Genomic DNA, 17,638 nt, shown 5'->3' on the forward strand with positions numbered 1-17,638 from the left:
CATTAACGAATTTGTTTAAAATTGTCGTTTTGGGCAAAGTTTCCCTGGAGGCAAAGTTGGCGCTAATGACGTAACATATTATTGCAGGTGACTGTACATAAATGTTTCGGTGATTTTCAGATTATTTTCCAGGTTAGTTTACTAACAATCAAGTTATGCAGATACCGATTTCGTGAACGTATAAGTAGTAAAGTACCGCTATTGTTTAGCGATACCGATTATTTTTGAAGGTAAAACTATACCGGTTGAAATATAAAGATATTAAAATTACAGCAGGGACAATCATTTTTTATAGGTGTACCTAAACCATCATTGGCCGAGCGTTAGCAAAGGTCTCCGTTTCAGCTTGGGCAAAAATGCTTTTGTATGTTCTCCTTTGCAGATCACATTTCTCAACTGATTCTCGTGAAAATTTGTAAGCAGGTTCGATAGAACTATTCTGTTTCGCTTTATCCGCCAAAATGGAATTGCCACCCTGCTGAAACTTTATTTATTTAAATTCCTATTGAATGGATTTTGCACCTTATGAAAAACCGTATAGAGTAGTAAATTACATTTTACATCTGACTTAATGACATCTTGTTTTATTCGCTTTAATTGTACAAAACGCGTATCTCGACAAAGCAATAGTAGGTAGTAAAACAGTCAACAATCAAATGAATTAAATAGGTACGTCACGTGTGACATGAACAGACAAGGAAAGCAAGATTAAATGCATTGTTTCTCTTTCATCTTTAAATGGAATGCTTTTACCCTCAAAGGAGGCTAGTGGTCAATACTAAACTAAAAGTCCAATCTTAAAAAAACATGATGGGTCACTGACCTGTCCCAGTAAAGTGAGGTAGTGTGCGTGAAGTGCGCTTGTGTGTGAAATGGGGTAAATTGACAGAATCTGATATTTTACCCACCGCTACCGTCGCCTTAACATAAATTATGATCTGAATCTTTATAGCGAGCCTAAGGAAAACATACAAAAGATCGAAATAACGCTACATACCATTTGTGCGGTGTAACGTTGTGGAATAGGAACCGATTGGTAGTGAATAAAGTTACTTTATAATATCGGAGTGGTATAATAACCACAATACCTAAAGTATGATCAATTGATCATTAATTTCAAAATAAAACTTTTTCAAGATTCTCTATTACTTAATGCTTTGATACCCATAAAAAAATATCCAACGGAGGATACGTACCGGTTCATGTTAAAAAGCAATACACACGGTCCAGTCACGCCACTTTGAACTATATTTATTATCAAATAAAGTCATAAGTTCCAAGTCCTCCTTATCTATATTAATAAACGCGAGCCGCTTTGACGGAAAAACCAAAAGAAATTATGCTCAATCGAAAGAGCTTGAAAAAATATCACTTTTGAATCGAGAACATATATCCGCAAAATTCGTATTGTCGTATATTTTGCATTTAAAAGTGAAAAAATTTCGACAAACAATACTAAAGGCTCAATTTGTTGGTTGACATTTGACAGCTATGCGTTGCGTTTAGAAACTGCAAACATGCTTACAAGTTAGGTTGGTCGTTTTTTTTTTTTTAATAAAAAGCAAGACGAATTTATTTGATGACTTTCCGGTATGTATAATGGTTATTATTTGCATTAAGTTTCGTTTCATATGGATATGTATACCGGTATAATTATTACATAAATTTGTTTTTAAGCCAGAACGTGCGATAGTCTGTTACGGCTTTTAAGACGATAGCAACACTGCCTAGACGTCAACGACGGCTGTTATTCGAAAATACTTTATCCGGTACTCCAGACGTGATAAAAACCTGTTAAATAGTGTATTGTGTGTGTTAACAATAAAAAATAGTCACCGAACATAGTGCAAAGTGCAAACGCCATCGTAACGTAACGAGATTTGAACTTCAAAGCGTTCCATGGGTGTATTGTGTTTAGTATAAACATCGGTCTCTCAGTTGTATTTTAATATTTCAGAATGATTCCAAATATTCTTACATGTCAAGGCACTACTAGCTACCTGGAAATGCAAGTGAAAGCAACCTTGAAGCAGCTGTGATAAACTAATAAGTGAGCAAGATGAAAATGACGTTGTTCAAAGAAACTTTGAGTTAAGTGCCAGCTGACTGTAACTCACTCTAATTAAGTACATTGCCAGTGTGAAACAGTGCAAAAAGCTACAGTGTATTGTGGACATATTTAATAACTGTGCTTTAGACTATGAATCAAATTTGAGGTGTATCGGTGAATTGGAAAGTCAACTGCATAAAGCTAATAAGTTATCTCCGGAGTCAATGTAAGTTGAATATAAGATTAAATATAATAAGATATATAGATAGTATATATGTCGCAGTCAAAAGTGTGAACTGGTCAAAAGAACTTTTAACCGACAAAAACAGGCAAAACTGCTTTTGACTGAGCATGTTGGTCAAAAGTAGTTTTACCTGAAAATCATTGGTTAATAGTAATTGTGTTGTAACTGTTACTATCAGTCAAAAGTACTCGCAGAGATAGGTAGGTTAGGGTTATTTTTTTGCTATGCCCAAAAAACGAAACTGTTCCCAGAGATAGGTAGGTTAGGGTTATTTTTTTTTTTGCTACGCCCTAAAAACGAAACTGCTGCCAGAAATAGGTATGATTTTCAGGTAAAACTACTTTTGACCAATATGCTCAGTCAAAAGCAGTTTTGCCTGTTTTTGTCGGTTAAAAGTTCTTTGGCCAGTTCACACTTTTGACTGCAACAGGTTGGGCTGGACATATGGCAAGGGAAGGTAAAGATAAGTGGGATAGAGAGGAAGCGGAATGGTATCCTAGAGATGGAAAAAGGAGAGAAGGGAGACCAATAATGAGGTGGTCGGATGACATAAAGAAGCATGCGGGACCTAATTGGATAGGGACGGCAAGGGATAGAGAGCTGTGGAGAGAGCTGGGGGAGGCCTATGCCAAGAAGGCAGACTGAAATAATTATTATAAAGCAATGACATAAAAATTATTTAATAAAGTTACTAAGGAAAAAATATTGAAACTAATTGATATAAATGAAATGTGAATTTATTTAAATGTAATATGTGCTGAAATTTAATTTTTTGGTCAATAAAGGCTATTCTATTCTATTCTATTCTAATTTGACAGGTGACAACAAAAAAAATATTAATTCCTGCTAAAATTTCGGAGTCATAGTGAAGCGTAGTACATAGTACCAAAACAAGGTTGATTTTTAGGGTTCTATAGCCAAAGGGTAAAAATGGGACCCCTATTACGAGGACTCCAATATGTTATTAGATCAAAACAAATTATTTTCAGAAAATATTTAATTTAGGCTTAGGGATGGCGAGGCTCCATAAGCCTTCAGTAAGTAGTGCATAAGTATACTTGGAAAAATTCGACCTATGCCGCCGTGGGTGGCCCGGTGGCAGAATGGCACAGGCACCTGCTGCAATAGCAGAGGACGCTGCTTTGATTCCAGCCTAGGGCACTGGAGGCCTTGGTCACTTTTTAGGGTTGCGTACCCATAGGGTAAAAACGGGACCCTATTAAATATTAAGACTCTGCTGTCCGTCTGTCTGTCACCAGGCTGTATCTCAAGATCTCATGAACCGTGATAACTAGATTAACTAGACAGTTTCAATTTTCACAAATGATGTATTTCTGTTGCTGCTATAACAACAAATACTAAAAACAAATTAAATAAATATTTAAGCGGGGCCAATGCAATGCTAGGCTGGATATGACTGATGAAATGAGTATTATTTTTATTAATATGTTTTAATATGACATGTTGGTGGCAAACAAGCATACAAGGCTGTTAATGCCGATGGTACGTGGGAGTTTAGACTAGACCTCTGCTTCTCCAAGGGACTCACATTGCTGACCGAGTAAATTTTTATTAATATGTTTTAATATGACATGTTGGTGGCAAACAAGCATACAAGGCTGTTAATGCCAATGGTAAGTGGGAGTTTAGACTAGACCTCTGCTTCTCCAAGGGACTCACATTGCTGACCGAGTAAATTTTTATTAATATGTTTTAATATGACATGTTGGTGGCAAACAAGCATACAAGGCTGTTAATGCCGATGGTAAGTGGGAGTTTAGACTAGACCTCTGCTTCTCCAAGGGACTCACATTGCTGACCGAGTAAATTTTTATTAATATGTTTTAACATGGCATGTTGGTGGCAAACAAGCATACAACTCATACAAGGCTGTTAATGCCGATGGTAAGTGGGAATTTAGACTAGACCTCTGATTCTCCAAGGGACTCACATTGTTGACCGAGTAAATTTTTATTAATACGTTTTAATATGACATGTTGGTGGCAAACAAGAATACAAGGCTGTTAATGCCGATGGTAAGTGGGAGTTTAGATTAGACCTCTGCTTCTCCAAGGGACTCACATTGTTGACCAAGTAAATTTTTATTAATATGTTTTAATATGACATGTTGGTGGCAAACAAGAATACAAGGCTGTTAATGCCGATGGTAAGTGGGGGTTTAGACTAGACCTCTGCTTCTCCAAGGGACTCACATTGCTGACCGGTTACAAATCTATTACACTCATACTAGGGTTCCGTACCTAAAGGGTAACTAAAAAACGGGAACCTATTAGCGATTCCGACTCGCACTTGGCCGGTTTTTCTTAGTAGGTATATGACATTTATTTCAGTTTTACTTCATTGTCCGTCTGTCTGTCTGTCTGTCTGTCTGTCACCAGGCTGTATCTCATGAACCGTGATAGGCCTAGGCAGTTGAAATTTTCACAGATGATGTATTTCTGTTACCGCTATAACAACAAATACTAAAAAGTATGGAACCCTTCGTGCGCGAGCACTTGCCCGGTTTGACATTTCAGGCTCCGTCACACAGGCGCGTTTCGCGTGCGGCGCGTGAGCGGGGCGCGCCGCTTTTTCATATAAAACGCTCAGGCCCGGCTCTGAAATCGCGCCGGTGTGACGGAACCTTTATTTCAGTTTACTCCACTGTCCCTCTGTCACCAGGCTGTATCTCATGAACCGTGATAGCTAGACAGTTGAAATTTTCACACATGATGTATTTCTGTTGCCGCTATAACAACAAATATTAAAAAGTGTTCCGTTCTTGATGGGTGAGTCCGACTCGCACTTATTGAGTTTTTTTTTTGTAAACGAATTTAATATTAACGGATAGGCATTAATATTAAAGAATGAAATAGTAGTGATAATTTCCATACTTTCACTTTAGTGCCATGAAGGGTAGGTACAAAAGGGTTCCCTCTTTTGAGATTGGAAAGTGGGCTAGGTTATAAATGCGGCCTTCACAGAACCGATCTGCGACCAGAAAAGTGGGTCAGGTTAGAACTGTGATCCTTATAGAACCAAACTGCAACCAGAAGTAAGTTAGGTTAGAACTGCGACCCTTACAGAACCGAACTGCTACCAAAAAAGCGGATTAGGTTTTTTTAATTACATATTTGTTTTTAGATATATCGGAATAGTAAATTTTTCGAGTTATGATTGTATGTTACGGATTTAAAGTTTTCTGAGATGAGATAGGTTTGTAACCGCCTTGATGAAGGTATGAAGTCTAAAAGTAAATAATTACTTAATTCAAAATGAGTATTACCTATTACTATTATTTATTTTACCCGAGCGAAGCCGGGTTTTCATCTAGTATAGATAAATATTCGGCTTACTGGAAAATATCTTGTAATAGACAATAAATACATGTTTTATTTATCTGCTTTTATTATTCTCTTAGTCCCAATACCATGGACATTAGTGCAATTTCCGAGTAGACAGTACCAAATTATCTGTTGCTAATAAGCCAGAGTAAGAGCAACTAACTTCTTGCACTCTCTTATAGTAACAATATATTCCTTTAGACCAGAAAAGTCAAATTTTAGCATGTCTGATGAGAAATTAACAGAAGGAAATTCAGAGACGTGTGTTAATGAAGCTTACTCAGAAGTTAGCAGCTCATCCATTACCGGTTAATCAGAGCATCGTCGGTGGAGTTTACCTGTTACAAGATACGTCAATTAGTTGCACCGTAACCACTACACTAACTTACATCAATTAAAGATAACACAATGAGTGTCTGTGAATTTACAAGACTCACCATGACACATTTTCCAAGATTTTTTTTCATTTACATTTGGCACCAAGTGAAAACACACTGAAAACTTTACTAAATAGGTAATTGTAGCTGTAGATTTTGAGCTAAATAGAATGTGTGTAGAATACAGTTAAATACTTAGTTAAACGTGTACTTATGTCGTCATTACTAGTCGATAAAGTAGATAAAGTTTGCAACAACTATGTTAAAAAAAAAACCAAAGCCTGTTATTACTTTGTTTTTGTCCTGTTGTTTGCCTCAGCGCATCTCACTTATCCCAACAAGAGTTTTAAACGGGCATATGATATCAGAATGACATGAATTTGACATCAATTTGTAAGTGTCAAAATTAGGATATATAAAACAGTCATAGTTGTCGTTCCAACCGTAGCTACAAATAGTGACACCATATCTTCTGTCTAAAGGTTAATTGATATCAATTACTCAAGCAGGATAGTGAGAAGAGTCCTTAATTATTAGGATAGATATACAGGTTAGTGCGGGCCGGGTCCCCGGACGCGTCAGTTGATTGAGCCCGGGGTCTGACGTGAGTGGATTGATCCCCCCTTGCCCCATTCCAACGTGCAGCGTCTGCGACGTGACAAATACTCGTATTGCTATTGCCAAGCAATAATAATAATCTGGTGCTGTAGCTTCGGGCTTTCCTTATCTTCCGGTTTTTCTGTACTTACTTAAAAAATAATATGTTACCTAAAATAAATTACGGTGATAATAAATAAATATAACTTATGAGTACTGTCAGCTTTAAAAGTTACGGTTTGGTTATAATTTAATTTTTCAAGATAAACATTTTTTAATGAAAATTCAGTGTCATTTGTTAAATATAAATAGAATCAAATATTTTTTGTGCCGGCTGTATAATATGAGTAAAAGAAACAAACAGATAGTTCTGAGTCAATCAGTATGCCGGAAGCCAACCGGTAATTTTGTTATGGCTTTATTCGTAAGTTTCCTAGAAATTCGCAAAAATAATGCGTTCCTGACCTGTATCGTTGTCTGATATCTCATCTTGCCCATATAAGTACTTTTCATTTCTCATGCTCTGAAAGAGGGTCATTGTTGTTCTAAAAGGTGTGCAGACAATGATACGTTTCTGCACTAGAGCATTTTAGGTCCCAAGTACGATTTTATTGATTTTTTTACGATAAGCAATTGAAATTTGGGTATAATTGGATTTGTTATACAATTTATATTCTGATATTTGACTCCCCGTTCCATAAATAACGATACTTTTGCCTAGAAATTGTTAATTGAAACTATTGAAAGTACCCTCAAAAAATTCTATAAAAATGTATACTAAACTAAGTCCTGTTTTAAAAAAAAACATATGCATTTTACTTTCCTCGTATTCGAAATGAAAAGTAGAGTGTTTAACTCGGGTGAAAGGCATCATTTCAGCCTCGGACTATTGGCGCTCTCACTGCGTTCGAGCGCCAAACGACCTCGGCGGAAATGAGTGACTTTCATTTCTTGGTTAACAATCTACTATTATGTAGGTACATGGCGCAGCCGGTGGGTTCCGTAATCAATAGTATTCAGAATACGCCTGGATAGACTGTCAGCTACTACTGACAATGCTGGCATGATGCTTTATTTACTACATACTGTCCCGATCACTCCGGCCGACCCGCGCTACACTTGCGCTTTCAAAACCGCAGATGTATTAAAAGCGTTTCGCGTATATCACTAATGATCCCTCGTAACAGTATTACGTTGCGTTTCATATCAGCTACGACAGCTTACCCTTTATGATGTGTTGTTAACATAGAGCTTATTTATTACAAACCAAGGACGTTTTTACAATGACACAACGCAGCAAGATACGAGGTCGCGCAAGTAAACAAGTCCATATTTCACCGGGTCACGTTTCGCGTATACACGTATTTGCGGAGTCAGAACGTAAACGCGGTAGTACGCGTCAGACGAACCGGCTAGGGTAACCAGATATTAGGCAGTTTATCGTGTATACTTTTTCGATGGCTAAGTCACAGCTAAACTTAATGTTTCTGTACTGCCAGATTTCCTTATCGAACAAGCTTGTAATGCCAACTTGTATTCATTCGAGTGTCATGAAAGAAAATTTAATTGTACATTTAATCAAATCTTGTATTCAGCAACAGCGTGGTCACCAGCGCCCGAGGCGGCGCCTTTGAACCCTGCATGAAAGCCGCCGCCGCCGCGGCACCTACTTTTCGCGAGGAATATTCAAAAAGTCGCGTGCAAACAAGAGGGCCCGTAGAGTCATTTAATATTTCACTACTTACACTCGTTTCGAGCTAAAAGTAACATTGCTTAAGCAATTCTGCCTTGTAAGAAAATGGTATAAGTATAAGGTATTCGTACGGTTACAAATGCAACTAATTCGGGAAAGAATACAGAGAACAAAAAAAATTATATTCCTGAAATGTTGTAAATAAAATAATCTGGACTTCCAAATGCAAATAAAAATGTTTTTTATTGAATTTAGACGTACTATGTTAAGTGGGTTATCATTTTATAGAGATTTGAAAATCATTTTTAAGTAGGTTTCATTGAAGTAAGTAGGTATGTCAATTTAAATTTATAATTTATTAGGGGTTTATGCGTCGTTGGACTAAAAGTAAATATGGCGATGTATAAAAATGTCTACATATAAAATAAAAATTGGTCCGAGTATTAGAAAGCCAATACTTCAAAATGTTTAAGTCTTATCAAGTCGGAATATAAAAATGACTACTTTCAAAGTATACAAATATCTAAGTCTTATCAAGTCGGAATATAAAAATGACTACTTTCTTTACATAGGTCCAGGATTATAATAATACATATACGGAACAAATTCATCCCCTCGTAACATCTAGTTCTTAAATTAAAACGAATAATATTCAATAAATATGAACAAGCTAATAGATAAGCGATCAACAAACAAGCTGAATTCTAAACAGACAAACATTTATCTATAAATTATAAAAAAAAACTGAGAACATTTGAAAATATATTTATTAATTATCTTTAACAAAACTACTAAACCAAATTGCTCTGCTTACACTTAAAATAAAAATATTTTATTCATTGTTTCTCCTCCAAAATTATATACGCCCGAACTTATGTAAGTGGACATTTTTATACATCGTCATATTTACTTTTAGTCTAGTGCCGCAACATATTTATATTTGGTCTAATGTACAGATGCACATTTTTATACTTCGTCGAAATTATATACGCACGAACTTATGCAAGTAGACATTTTTATACATCGCCATATTTACTTTTAGTCCAACGACGCATAAACCTTATTAGGCTCTCAAGTTTTCTTTAGTTTTAAAATTTTCTTACTACAATACTCTACTTATTTCGTGTAGAGTATTGCAGCATCTATTTCGTGTGGATACTTATCCAAAATAATATTTACTCATATAAATATTTTTTGTTTGATCAACACGTGTCTGTCGTCATGTCTCAAAGTTGAATATGTCTTCAGTTTCACATCGATTCCATTTCATTCCGACCGTAGGTACCCCAGAATACACACGCCTTCCTCTCGGAAGTAATGAAGCTTAGGTACTTTATAAACGATTTCAGTGAATTTCATACATCGCGGAATTTTATTGGAAAGGTCGCGATTTTCTCCCTCCGCCATTGAAATACGGGCAATATCTCTGCAAGCTCATATTTTATAGCGCTCCCTTTGTTATTATGTTGTTTGTAATTTTCTCAGCGTTTTATATTTATGTTGATTTTCTTTTGAGTCGGGCTTGAGGAAAAATGTTTTGAACATGCTTTAATATTTGCATGCCGAATAAGTTTTTCTTGTAATATTTTTAAGAAAGCTACAAAATCAGGGAACGATTCAACTGTTTTGTTCATAACCAAGTAAATCAATTTTAAAATGCAGGTGACTTGTCTTGTAGGTACCTAATATACTATTAACTCAACTTTCTAGCTAGACCGTTCAGTATCTTGCCAATTGGTCACACTTTGTACTCATAATTATAAATGGAAGTTTAATTCAATACCTTAATAAAGGATAAGTATAATAATATTATGTGCCGTAAATTTTATCCGTGTAATAAAAACAGACGCCTACCTCAAGTAATTAATGCAGACTAACCACCGGCTATAACTCCAGCCAGTGAGTGGACGGGTAATTTTACTGATAGCAATGTATGGTCACCGTGAGTTACCCACACACTTATCAGGGTGACAACACGCGCTGTTTGCTTAGGACTGTTGTCCGAATGGACATGAAGGCTGCTTTGCTAGGATTTTCCGTTTGATCGCCGAAACATAATGTTTTCGTTGGGTCTAGGTACCAACTTTTCTTTAATATTACGCAGTTTCTCTAATTTTGATATAGGACTATAGGTTGAGATCTGATTTGCATTATTGGTTATCATTAGTTTCAGTTATCAGTGGTCACCAGTAGAAAATTACAATAATGACAGATAAATCTGTCATGTCATACGTCCAACTAGTCATTAGTATAGAAACATAATGTATATTTTATCAGAACTAAAATTAATACGTCAGCTTTATAAAATATTATATGGTTACCGTGCCCGTACATTTATCAGAGTGACCACACGCGCCGCTGTTTGCTTAGGCCTCTTGTGTAAATGGACATGGAGACTGTTTTCCCGGGGGATTTTCCGCTTAATTGCCGAAAGTGATCCCAGTATTCCGCTTTGAGTAAGAAAATAGCAAAGTACGGATTGGATTTAATTGATAGATGACAGGAAACCGCTGCGACAGTTTGCGCACTCAAGAGATGTGCTAATACTGACTTTGACTTTAACACTCTGTTTATACCACTCAGCGAACTTGCAAGGAAATTCGTTATTTATCGAAGTTTATATGGGAAGGAAGGGAAGTTCTCCCTTCCCATATAAAATCAACAGTACCTACTTATATTGTCTGTGTATTTTTTTAATTCAACATAAATAGTAAACACTTCAAAACATTACATTCTAATAAAAATAAAGATATTTTAGGTAATGCCATCTATTAACTATGGGAAAAAATTAAATATTATTGCACTGTTCTTACGAAAACGAATATTCAAATTAAATTGACCTAACAAATATTTCACTTCGAGAGGGATTCCTATTGAAATACCAGCTCATCAGTACCTAGTATAAAAATAATTTAATTTAACAACACAAATATTTTTTATAAAAGGAAGCAATGTCTTAAGGGAAATAAATTCAATATTAATTCATTTTAACGAACGATTACAGAAAATATCACGCACCCACGCGTGTATGCCTATATTTAACCAAAATATGTCACAACACTATAAATATTGTAGATCTCAACTGAATCTCGGTTCCCACGCTTTAACGGAAGCCCGGAAGAACCCGTGCCGCACGTGTCGCGTCGTAACGTAACGTACGCATTACCGTTTATTCGGAGGAGAAATCGGTAAAACAAAGTGAATGAACAAGCGCTTCGGAAGTACTTAAAAGTGGACCTAAACTACAAATTGCTTACTGACATGTCGTGACATCGCAAACATTACGAATACCCAACAACAAAAAATACATTCCCAGCTTGATAAGATAATGGCGACTCCGCCATTCTTCACGAAAGTCACATGTCACAAACTGTCTCCTATTTCCCTTCTGAGTCAAAGTATTTATCTGGGGCAGTTAGTTTCGTCAGCGGCAGACATCTGGCTGGCTTCTTTAGGCCGCAAGCGGGTATGCGTTAAGATTAGATCAATCAAACATGCATTTAAAAGAAGCATGACCTTAACACATTCTCTGCCAAGAACACGCCAGATGTGTTCATTTTGTAATGGAAATGGGGCGCTTGGCATAGAATAACCCATGTCAACGTGCTGGATATATATATCGTGAGATAGATTCGCTTCGATTGTTCCGCTCGCAGTCCTGGACAGGTACGCATGAAATTCATTCATAATGCTGCTAGGTACATCTGTATTAATCAAAATGAACTAGGTATATGACAAGAAGTCAAAAACCTCTAAATTGCAGCCAATGTCCACGATTGGGTGTTGATCGTGTAATCGCGTCGCTTAGACCGCCGCCGTTCACGATACATTCCAATTTCCTACCACCGCCGTTATTGCCCGGCGATGGACTGGCTGGTTTTGATACTTTGATTCTCCATGGAGGGTTATCGTTTCACTACTACTCGCATTTGTTTTTTTTTTAAAGTACATATATTCTTACAGATTGGTCCCATTATTGTCCAAATCCAATGTCCAAAATCCAATTCTAATGATGGGATCCATGAGGAATTGAGGGAACTCGTCAAATCTTATAAACAAACTTATAGCAATTTGATTTAATTTAAATGCACTATGTCTATAATGGCCGTAAATAATTATGTTTAATGACATTTCAAACTGTTTTGTGAAGTAGGTTTTTCTGTTAAATAATATATACTTAGTTATAACTTCTAGGTATTGTCAGGTAACAAAACGCTTTTGGAACTTATATCTAATGTTGAAATTGGCCTACCTCGGAGTAATTAACAATGGAGCCGCCATTAACAGGCGTTCCCCTCTGTCGAAAATAGGCGGCCAATGGTCAACCACATGTCAACCATATGTATGGACTGACGTTTATCTGACATGACGTACCTATACATTTGATGTGCCCCTCCCCCGCAAAAAACGGCAGACTATTTTGTACCGAAAATTTTAGACATGGCGTCTCCGTTGGTTATATCCTCTAAGTGGCCTACCGTTATTATTCAATTACTTACATAAACACGTAGATTTAACGTGTTTCAAGCTTCGTTAGACTTACCTGAAATAGAGAAAATAATATCGATGAGTACAAAATTATTATCAGTAGCATAATTTATATTGTAATTTTTATTATGAATCTTAATCAGATCTCGATTAAAAAGAAATGAAATGGCGAACCGGCGCCGCTAGCTTGTGTCTGAAGTAAAGAATATGTCTCTACACCTTTATATGTGAGGTATTCCGATTGTTTTAGTCAATCAGGAACTGAATAATACACCAAGCAGATCAATTGCCTTACATTGATATGGGATTTAATTAAATATTCAATTAATGTATACAGTATATAATGCTGCAGTATCGAGTTGTACGGGTAGGTGCGAGTAATTAATGACGCGGCTGTAATAGGGCGTGCCATTTCAACCACTTAGCAAGCAAGAGCGAGTCCCACGCTCGAACGAACCAGTATAAGTGCGCTTTTCAATTACTAGAGATCTCGAGGTCACGTTAAACTGGTATAGTCAAAAACTCGATCCGCCCGCGCTTGCACAGTCAACGAGAATGCGTCGTAGGGACGTGTAGATGCAGCCTAAGTGTTTGTAGTGATCAGCAATCGGGCGGAATCAATGCGATAATGTACACATTATTGCACGCTCGTAATTGGATTTTAACAAATAGTTGGATTAACTTTCGGTAAATTTATTATTATTTATAAGTCATTATTGATTGCAGTTCTTTATGGCTTGTTTTAAAAATATTTACTAGATTTTTTTTTGCTATATCTTTTTCTAATACATCTACATTCAAAACACTCGACAAGACGAGAGAGAGAGACACCACCCAAAAAGCAACGAAATAATATAGGTACGAATATATTATGTCGAAAACTAAATATGGAAAGATGCTTAAAATGATGATACAAATATTACAAATTGTTGTTGATTTCGTTGTTAACAAATATATTATGTATTAACTTAAAGATTGAATATTCCGTTTACTCGTGCTCAGAGTTAGTTTGCTAAGCTACCAAATCCCCTCGGGCGCGCTACACGAAAATCCGATAGATAAGAATCCACAAGAAACTAGATAACCACAGACTACAACACAACTTTCCCAATACACACGTCGAATTGCGAGCTGTACGCACACAGGCGCACGTCGTCGCCTCGGCAACGGCCGTGATCCCTCCGGAGTGAGCAATAACTCGCTCCTGGTTAATAGGGTGTCGCGAAAATTAGGGAAAGCACCCACCACCGAGCACTAGCTGATTAGAAGCCGGGAAATGCGGAAAATTGCTTAAATACTCCACGAGATGTTGTTTTGCTTGCGAACCGTTAACCGCCCTATAAATATTTAGGTACAGCCCGACCGTAAAGCGAACTTTGTTAACCATAGAAAGTTCGCCGCTTCTACAGTAAACATAATCTGTATTCAAAGCGTACTTTATAGAAAAATAAAAACTTTTTATTTAACAACGGGAGCCCCAGTACGGTACGTGTTTGCTGGTAACGCCTGTAAAATAATTAATAGCAATATTTAATATCTGTGCATACTTTCATAGCACTGGATAAACTTTCGCAACCGCCAGGCGTTGTTCTGAATTGCAATTCGTGTTATTCTTACAATCTGATTGTACTTTAGCTACGTGGTTTCGCTAAATGTATAAATAGGTATATGGCATTAATTCTGCAAGTTGGGAGCTACAGGAATAGTTCCCTGGAGTTGCTTCAATAAGTTTGAAAGGATTTCGAGGCGGTGCTAACCGTCAAATAAGTTTGAGATTGAAATTTAGTGCAGTCCTCTGCGGGCAAAACAGTTTCCTTCCGCTCTTGTGAGTAAACTTAAAATTACAAGACGATGGTTTATCTGATTGGGTTAATGGAATCTTGCATCAAAGTTTCTTACTTCTTAATTATAACCTATTCTTGTCGGGTACCTACTAACACAAAGCTTGCACTAATCAAACTTTGCCGTATGGAATGCTGAGCTGCGAATCTCTTTTTGTTTCATAATGTAAACTGCAAGCAATAATACACCCTGTTATGCGTTTTAACATGAGCTATTCAATTAATAGAACCTATTTATTATAATAAATTACTCTATCAACTACCTAATCCATTACTTCGTTGCTTGATCTTAATAGTCTTACTAATGAAATGACAATGAATTGAGAAAAAAAATAGTAAACACTAGATGACCCGGCGAACTTCGTTTCACCTATATCTATCTATTTTCTTTGCACTTTCTTAATTTTTCTTTCAGAACATTCTCCTGACTATAACAAACACAACACAAAAATAATCAGCGAAATTGGTCCAGCCGTTCACGCGTAATGCCGTGAAATAGGGATTCATTTTTATATATGTGTATAGATAGATTATGTGCGTACTTGAATATATTTTTATATATAAATTTATCTGTGTGAAAATGAGTGGTCATCACTAAAGATACTAAGGAGTCATCATTTACGCAACTTGTTTATTTTTATTTGTTGAACTGTATTCTGATTCGCACTGAATAAGTTTAACACCAAAACTTTAGAATTGCACTGTCAAGTCTGACAGTGCAATTCTAGAGTTTTGGTTTTGGTTAGAAAACTAATTGGTAACGCGACGCGTAGGTAAGTACAGACGTAAATGATTAACGTAGGCGAATAGTAAAGGACGCCTCTGAGGACGGAACGTTATTATTACATTTCGCGTAAGCACAGCACAGCACATAGATTAGATTATTAATCGGAATATCAAATAAATATAACACGTTAATTTGTGTAAATTAAAGCAAAACATCAGTTTAACATATACTTAGATGAGTGTACCTATGAACTATGAATTAAGTAGGTACGAACAACGACTAATTGCTAAAAAATACATTTAGTATCGAATGTCAATCTCGCGTCATTAGTATCCTGGATTTAATTGGTTATAGACAAATTTTACATTTCAAAATTAATTTTATTTTCGTACCTAGGTACTGTTTACAATCCATGTCCTGTGCCCCATTGTGAGTGGAGATGGATTAATTTCACCAAGTCAAGATCCGTTCGTCGCCGGGATTCAGCCTCCGCGAGAATTCTACTTTAGTCGACTGCGCGTAAGTTTAAATTGAAACCGGCCTTAGCAAGAAGTACCTACCTACAGTATGACAAGACGTTCGCAGCTCTTAGCCGTCTTTCTTTTGAGGGCCCTCTTTAGTGCTGGACCAAAATGAGCGAGTTGCTTAAGCAAAAATCGTGCAAAACAATTATTTAAGCGGCGGTGGTATAAGAAGGTAATCCATCTTCTTCTTCCTCGCGTTATCCCGGCATTTTGTCACGGCTCATGGGAGCCTGGGGTCCGCTTGACAACTAATCCCATGATTTGACAAAGGCACTAGTTTTTACGAAAGCAACTGCCATCTGACCTTCCAACCCAGAGGGGAAACTAGGCCTTATTGGGATTAGTCCGGTTTCCTCACGATGTTTTCCTTCACCGAAAAGCGACTGGCAAATATCAAATGATATTTCGTAGGTACATAAATTCCGTAAAACTCATTGGTACGAGCCGGGGTTTGAACCCGCGACCTCCGGATTGAAAGTCGCACGCTCTTACCGCTAGGCCACCAGCGCATTTTAATAAGAAGGTAATCCATACGTTCCCAAAAGGACCTGAGGCAGGACTATTGAGATATTTTATTTTTATAGCATAAGTGTTTGTACAGTCGCCATTAGATACATCGGAGCGGTCAAGATACTCAAAAACATCTTAACATGCAATTTAACGTCTTGATAATAGAGGCTTTGTTTCGATATTTGTGAACACCTTGGCCGCGGCTGCTTCGATACATCTGATAGCGACTGTACTTATTGTATTTATTACTTAAATAGAATTAAAAATAGTTGGAAAACATGCCCTACTGTCACCACGCCTTATCACAGTTACCTACAGTCTCGAAGTACAATGCACATGCTGTAGTAAAATACTTACGTACCCACGTAATAATTAAGTACCTATGCGTTTACTAGGCATTCAATTATCATGATGTTACTTGTACCGTATTTATTGCACATAAAAACCGTTTAGTTTTCAATTTATTACATTGTAATATAAGTTAAGTAGTATATATAGCAGAAATAAACCGTAAAACCGAATACAAATGGGAAACTAAAAGCATTTCATTGAATACCCATACATAAGAAATAACAAGCTTACAATTAAAAGGTTTTAGCTTTTGCAATTGTAAAAGGTCACTTTTTTCCGCCCAAACCCTTTTTTAAAAACAACCTTTTCCGTATCTTTCAACTCATCAGTTCTTTAACAAGAAAGTTCCAGGGCATGCTCCCTTTTCGACCCTTCTATTGAGGACAGGAAGAGAGGGAGTATTTTTTGATAAGGTGAAAAATAGCGCTACTTGAAGGTACGTACACCCCCGCTTGTAGAGTTTAAACGATCAGTACCTAGAGGGTTACCAAGTCAACCGCTCTTAGAGACTTTTCCATATTGTTACCTTACTTCGAAGTTTTTGTGGCTGCTAATAAAGGTTTATTGTTAATCGTTACAATACTACACATGTCGTTTAGAAAAATATACTTACACGATCTATATTAGCAAACTAAGGCGTAAAAAAGCACCATTAACAAGGGTAGCGACATTATTTAAATCACAGTGCAAACACAGCATAATATTTACCTGGATATTGCAAGTATTACTGAGCTCACAGTACGCTTAAATGTCACGTCATAATGCATTCAGCTCCTCTACGTCTTCACAAGACAAAAATAACTGATGACATACTATTCGTTAGTCCAGTCTTCACTCGTTAAACATATTACGGGTATGTAATTAAGACGAAACAGAGAAATTCAAAAGCCTT

General features: G+C 36.7%; 1 protein-coding gene across 1 annotated transcript in view; it reads right to left on the bottom strand.

Moving 5' to 3' along the window:
- The window catches only part of LOC134794309 (protein couch potato), a 228,705-nt gene that overhangs the window by 85,527 nt on the left and 125,540 nt on the right, over positions 1 to 17,638 (bottom strand). The window lies entirely within an intron of this gene.

The sequence above is a fragment of the Cydia splendana genome, chromosome 10 (genome assembly GCF_910591565.1).
Source record: "Cydia splendana chromosome 10, ilCydSple1.2, whole genome shotgun sequence".
NCBI classification, from domain to species: Eukaryota; Metazoa; Arthropoda; class Insecta; order Lepidoptera; family Tortricidae; genus Cydia; species Cydia splendana.